This window comes from Sinocyclocheilus rhinocerous, unplaced genomic scaffold (genome assembly GCF_001515625.1).
Source record: "Sinocyclocheilus rhinocerous isolate Xijiao unplaced genomic scaffold, SAMN03320098_v1.1 scaffold1350, whole genome shotgun sequence".
Classification (NCBI taxonomy): Eukaryota; Metazoa; Chordata; class Actinopteri; order Cypriniformes; family Cyprinidae; genus Sinocyclocheilus; species Sinocyclocheilus rhinocerous.
In genome coordinates, this window is record NW_015652333.1 from 967,324 (window position 1) to 973,878 (window position 6,555).

The window sequence follows — 6,555 nt, forward strand, 5'->3', positions numbered from 1 at the left end:
GATGGATGCGCTTTATTATACTTCTTTTGGACTGATGAACTGCAACACCCGCTGACTGCCATTAAACAGCTTGGAAGATCAAAGACCATTTTTAATATAACTCTGACTGGATTCGTCTGAAAGAAGAAAGTCATATATACCTAGGAAGCCTTGAGGGTGAGTAATTCATGGGTTAATTTTAATTTTTGGGTGAACTAACCCTTTAAGTAATTTTTTTTATAAACGTGTCTTAGAAAAAAACATGACTGGTGTGCATCTTGAGACAAAACAAAGGCACTGATATATTTTAAGATCAGTCAGTGCAAGTTTCTTTCAGTTGAAACAGCTCAGACTTACATTTTAATCTGGGACTAGGCTTAAGCCTTGTCTGTGAAACTGGGGGTTAAAGCCACATTGTGAGATGTAAAGTCACTGTGAGATATAAAGTTGCAATTAGACAAGTTGCAAGACATAAAGTCAGTATTACCAGCTTTTTTTATTTAATTTTTTTTACTTTACTTTGAGGCAGAAGCAATCTTCCATACAGTCCATTTCCTCAACTCTATATTGTCCTAAACAACAATCAATATTTCTATCAGTATTACTTTATCAACTCCTTACACTAAGCATTGAATGTGAGATGTTCAATTTTGATTTGGCACAATATGTGGAAATAAATCAAATTTGTATCTGATTTTTTTAATTGTGCCTTTAGCATTAAACAGTCAGCTCATGTTCATGTGGTTACTAACCCGACGTTCGTCATCATTGCACACTTAATTTCCTTTAACTGTAGTCATGCCATTTGACCACATAAACATGCAAATAATCAAAGTACAAAGGAAATGTCATCAGATTGCAAATGCGACTTGCCCAGCATAGGTGACAATTGTGCTCAGACTGATCACCCAGACAAAATGTGTAAATGAAGCAACAATAACACAAGGGAATTTAAATAGGATTAGCCGTATGGACGGAGCAGCACATGGATAAAGAGTCAATGCGTGTGAAATGTCATCGTGATGACTGAGCAGGCTGGCATTTGAACCATTGTTGTTTCAGATGAATATGTTGCGACTTCAAATCATGGCTGATAACCTGTGTAGAGGATGCAAGCACAGCTATAATATCCTTCACTCTTATCTCCTCTCATCCTTCACGAGTGTTCTCGCAACACAAGTTCAACTTCTGCAGCTGTTGACTCACTACAGATACTGAATGTGTGCTCGTCTGTGAATTTTCACACTTTGCAACCGTAATATAATGTGTGACTGCCTTAAATTCTCCTGGGTAGCTCTCTCAGTAGTTCATGTTTAGTAGTCAGTTTTACACCTTGGGAGACTGCCAAGTGTTTTAGCTGTCTGTTAAGCAATCCTACTCCCGGTTTTTCAGCATTTGAGCATTGACAGCTGTCAATGTTGCATATTTTTCACTATTTCTGAAAACCTGCTAAATAATTTTTACAATTTATCCAGTAAGCATTGTATCATTTGGTGAAAACTGCTGTATTAAGTGTCTTCTGATTTGCTTTGATAATATCAGTCTTTTTAACACTCATCTCACATGGTCTACCGTCTGATTTGAAGTGCTTTTCACAGCACATGTGTTCAGGTGCCCATTAATCCATGTTAAACACATCCAAGGCCACAGGCTGTCAAGCCCTCGTCATGTTCATGTGTGACTTATGGCACATTGGAAACCGCAGCAAGTGCATTCTCTTAATTAAACCGGAAATAAGTATATGGGTAAAGATATAGTCAGCCAGTACTGCACCTCTTATTAATTGGAATGACACATAAATTGATCCGCAGGTAATTATTTTTCTCTAAACCATCAATGGTAACAAAATGTCCTGATGTTAATTAAGAGCAGTCCCTGAGCATATCTCTAAAAGGAGGACATTTTTGCTGCACTAACAAGGTAGTCGCATTAATAGGGAAGTTATGCAGACACTGTGTTGGGTGTTATGAATTAGTATCTAAGAATATTAGGCCTCTGAATACGCAGCTCAGAAACTATGTGCCAGCATGACACTGGGGTATTAGAGGTTATGTATCTTACAGGTATTAGCGCATCAGATTTATAGACACAGTTTTACATAATTAATTCTAAAAAGGATCAGAGGAAAAAGAATCACCACTCTGAGTGCTTGTTCCTGGAGTGATGACATTAACAGAAAATATGACTTCATAAAGGGATAAAGGGATAGTTCACACAAAAAGGAAAATTTACTCAGGCCATCCAATGTGTAGATGAGTTTGTTTATTCATCGGAACAGATTTGGAGAAATTTAGCATTACATCACTTTCTCACCAATGGATCCTCTGTCACTGTGAGACGTGGACTCAGTTTGCAGGTGCCAAAAGTAAATTTATTAAACAGTCTTGAAGTTCAAAAAAGAAAAAAGAAACAACAAAAAAAACAATCCAGGCACAGAGCAGCCTGGAACAGATCCAATAGTGCCTCCTGGATGGCGAATTCCAAAGGGAAAATCCACCAAAGCAAGACAGAGACAAACTGACAGAGAGGTGGGGGCGCTGTTGACGCAGGGAGCTGTTGGCGCACTGGCGGCGAGATGAAGAAGAGCTGAGACAGCGGAAACAGCGATCGGAGATCGCGAGCGTGGGCAGAACTGGAGGAGGTTAAACGCTGCCTGGAAGCAGGAGGGAGAGGGAAAAAACTAAAAGATAAAAACAACTCTGGCAAGGTATCTGCACAGCCAAGAACTCAAGACAAGACGGGGTCGGAGCAAAGATTGCACGGAGCACAAAACGACGATCTGACACAAGACAGCACACACGAGTAGACTAAATAGGGAAGGAGTGATTAAGTCTGCTGAGCATGCTGAGCAGGTGATGGCGAGGGCCTATAATAAGATAATTAATGGACCAACAAGAGGGCGGGGACGGACACCACAATGACACAGAAGCACATGGTAAGTGTAAACACAACAACACACAACCGAAAGAAGGGAAGAACAGACAGATCAGCCCGGGGGCATGACATTACCCCCCTCCCCAGGAGCGTCCCCTGTCATTCCACGCTGCCGGTAGAAGTCCTCGATCAGTGACCGATCCAGAATATCCCAAGCCGGGACCCAACTCCTCTCCTCCGGACCGTATCCCTCCCAGTCCACAAGATACTAAAATCCCCGACATCGACGTCTGACATCCAGCAACCTTCTGACAGTGAAGGCTGGGGAACCATCCACTAGACAGGGAGGGGGAGGGGGAGGGACAGAAGCAGATGAGTTAAGGCGAGAATGAAACACAGGCTTGACCCGAGAAACATGAAAGACTGGGTATATCCGACCAAGTGTGGAAGGTAACTTGAGCTTTATCGCCACCGGACTCAACACCTTGGTGATCTGATATGGCCCCATGAACCTGGGGGCTAACTTGCGAGAGGCCACCCAGAGAAGAAGGTCCTTGGTTGACAGCCATACTCTCTGACCACATACGTAGCGGGGAGCAGGAATTCGGTGACGGTCAGCCGCTGCTTTAGTTCGTCTAGAAACCCGAGCCAAGGCTTCCTCAGCCTTCCTCCAGGTGTGGCGACACCAGCGGACAAAGGCTAAGGCCGACGGAACAGCAACATCGGGCTCCTGTGAGGGGAACATAGGAGGTTGAAATCCAATGGAGCATTGGAATGGGGACATACCTGTGGCAGCCACTGGCAAAGAGTTGTGGGCATACTCAATCCAGGATAGCTGTTGGCTCCAAGAACTCGGATTATGGGACGTCAGGCAGCGGAGAGCTTGTTCCAGGTCCTGGTTTGCCCGCTCGGACTGACCATTGGTCTGAGGGTGAAAACCTGACGACAGCCTCGTAGAGGCCACGATCTGCTGGCAGAATTCTTTCCAGAACCAGGAGACAAACTTTGGCCCCCTATCGGAGACCACATCCACTGGAAGGCCATGAATCCGGAAGATGTGATCAACCACCACCTGAGCAGTCTCCTTGGCTGAAGGCAATTTGGGAAGGGGGATGAAATGGGCTGCCTTAGAGAAGAGGTCCACCACCGTCAATACTACGGTGTTACCCTCGATGGCGGAAGACCAGTGACAAAGTCAAGGGCTATGTGTGACCAGGGGTGGGAGGGGATGGGGAAAAGGTGAAGCAGACCAACAGGAGGCTGATTAGAACTCTAATTCTGGGCGCAAACCGAGCAGGCAAACACAAACTGCCTGACATCCTCGACCATGGATGGACACCAGAATTGCTGGCGGATGGCGGCCAGCGATCTCCGAACCCCTGGATGACAGACTAACTTAGATGAATGCTCCCACTGGAGGACTTCAAGGCGCAACACAGCCGGCACAAAAAGTCTACCCTCTGGGCACCCTCTTGGCACCTCTCTCTCTCGTATGGCCTCCAGTATTCTCCTCTCCACATCCCAGGAGAGGGACCCCACCACAATGTCTTTAGGGATAATGGTTTCAACCGACGCCTCCATCCTTCCCGTATCCCTGAAAAGACAGGAGAAGGCATGGGGTTTTACATTTTTGGAGCCTGGACGATATGAGAGAGAGAAGTTAAACCGGCCAAAGAAGAGTGCCCATCGGGCTTGGCGTGAGCTCAACCTCTTGGCCGAACGGACATATTCCAAATTCTTATGGTCCGTCCAGACCAAGAAGGGCTGTGCTGACCCCTCCAACCAGTGACGCCACTCACCCAAGGCCAGCCTGACCACCAACAGCTCCCGATTCCCTACGTCATAATTCAGTTCTGCTGGGCTCAGGTGGTGTGAGTAGTAGGCACAGGGATGTACCTTCCCATCTCTAGGGGACCGCTGAGAAAGGACCGCACCTACTCCAATCTCGGAAGCATCCACCTCCACAATAAACTGACGTTCAGGGTCTGGAAATGAAAGAACAGGTGCAGAAATGAATCGGGACGTGAAGTCATCAAAGGCCCCCTGAGCATTCGAATTCCACCTAAATGGTACCTTAGTAGAGGTAAGAGCTGTCAAGGGTGAAGCAACCTGACTAAAGTTTCGGATGAAGCGCCGGTAAAAGTTGGCGAATCCCAGAAACCGCTGCAGAGCCTTGCGTGAGTCTGGAGGTGGCCACTCGGCTACGGCCCTTACCTTAGCGGGATCTGCTTTGATCCCCTCCGCCGAAATGATATAGCCCAGGAATGGAACTGACTTGGAGTGGAAAACGCACTTCTCCGCTTTAACATACAGCTGGTTCTCCAGCAGCCGTTGTAGCACATGACGTACATGTTGAGTGTGTACCTGAAGCAAGGGAGAAAATATTAGAATGTGATCAAGGTACACAAAGACAAACTTGTTAACCATGTCTCTCAACACGTCGTTGACCAGGGCCTGGAAGACAGCTGGGGCATTTGTCAGGCCAAAAGGTAGCACCCGGTACTCATAGTGTCCCAAAGGAGTGATGAATGCTGTCTTCCATTCATCCCCCTCTCGAATCTGAACCAGATGATAAGCATTGCGGAGGTCCAACTTACTGAAGACCTTGGCTCCTTGTAAAAGTTCAAAGGCAGATGACATTAAGGGCAGGGGGTACCTATTCTTAATGGTAATGTCATTCAAACCTCTGTAACCAATACAAGGGCGCAAAGAGCCATCCTTCTTCTTAAAGAAGAAGTATCCTGCACCAGCTGGAGATGAGGAGGGATGGATGAGACCGGCATCTAGTGACTCTCGAATATATTTGTCCATAGCCTCTCTTTCTGGACCAGACAGGGAATATAAGCGACCCTTGGGCGGAGAAGTGCCTGGGAGGAGGTTGATGGTACAATCATACGGCCAGTGAGGAGGCAGGGACATGGCCCAGGACCTGCTGAAAACCTGCCGAAGATCGCGGTTCTCCTCCAGAACCCCGGACAGATCAGCTTCCTACACCAACAGGAAACAACAGGAAGCACAGCGCCAGTAAAAAGAGGCAGAACCCAAACAAGACTTAAGACAAGACTGTTTCCAAGACAAAACTGAATTTCTGGCCCAATCCACGTGAGGACCGTGCTGCACCAACCACGGGTGCCCCAGAACCACTGGGGCACTCGGGGCATCCAGGAGGGACAGCTCGGTTATCTCATGGTGATTGCCAGAGACAAGAAGACTTACAGGGGGTGAGGTGAGTGATGGTGGTGATAGGAGAATCATCAAGAAACCGAACAGAGATAGGAGTAGAGAGGGGGATGGCAGGAATTCCCCACTGCTCAGCCAGGCCAGTGTCCATGAAATTACCACCAGCCCCCGAATCCACCAGGGCCGAACAGGAGTGAATTGAAACTCCAAACTGAACACTCACAGGAAGAAGGGTGCGGGAAGAGGGGGGTGGGGAATTAAGGGGAGATGTGCCCACCAGGATCCCCCTGGCTACTGATGGGCCCTGACTTTTAGCGGGCATTTGCTGACAAAGTGTCCAGCCTTCCCACTGTAGAAGCATAAGCCCCGGGTGAGTCTCTCTTGTTTCTGTTGAGGAGTGAGACGCAGGCGTCCCACCTGCATAGGTTCAGGGTCAGCAGGAGAAGGCGGAGGCGGAGGAAAGACAGAGATGGAGTCGCTGGTCATTTCTCCCATCCTCCAAGAGGTGCGAGCAGTCGATCA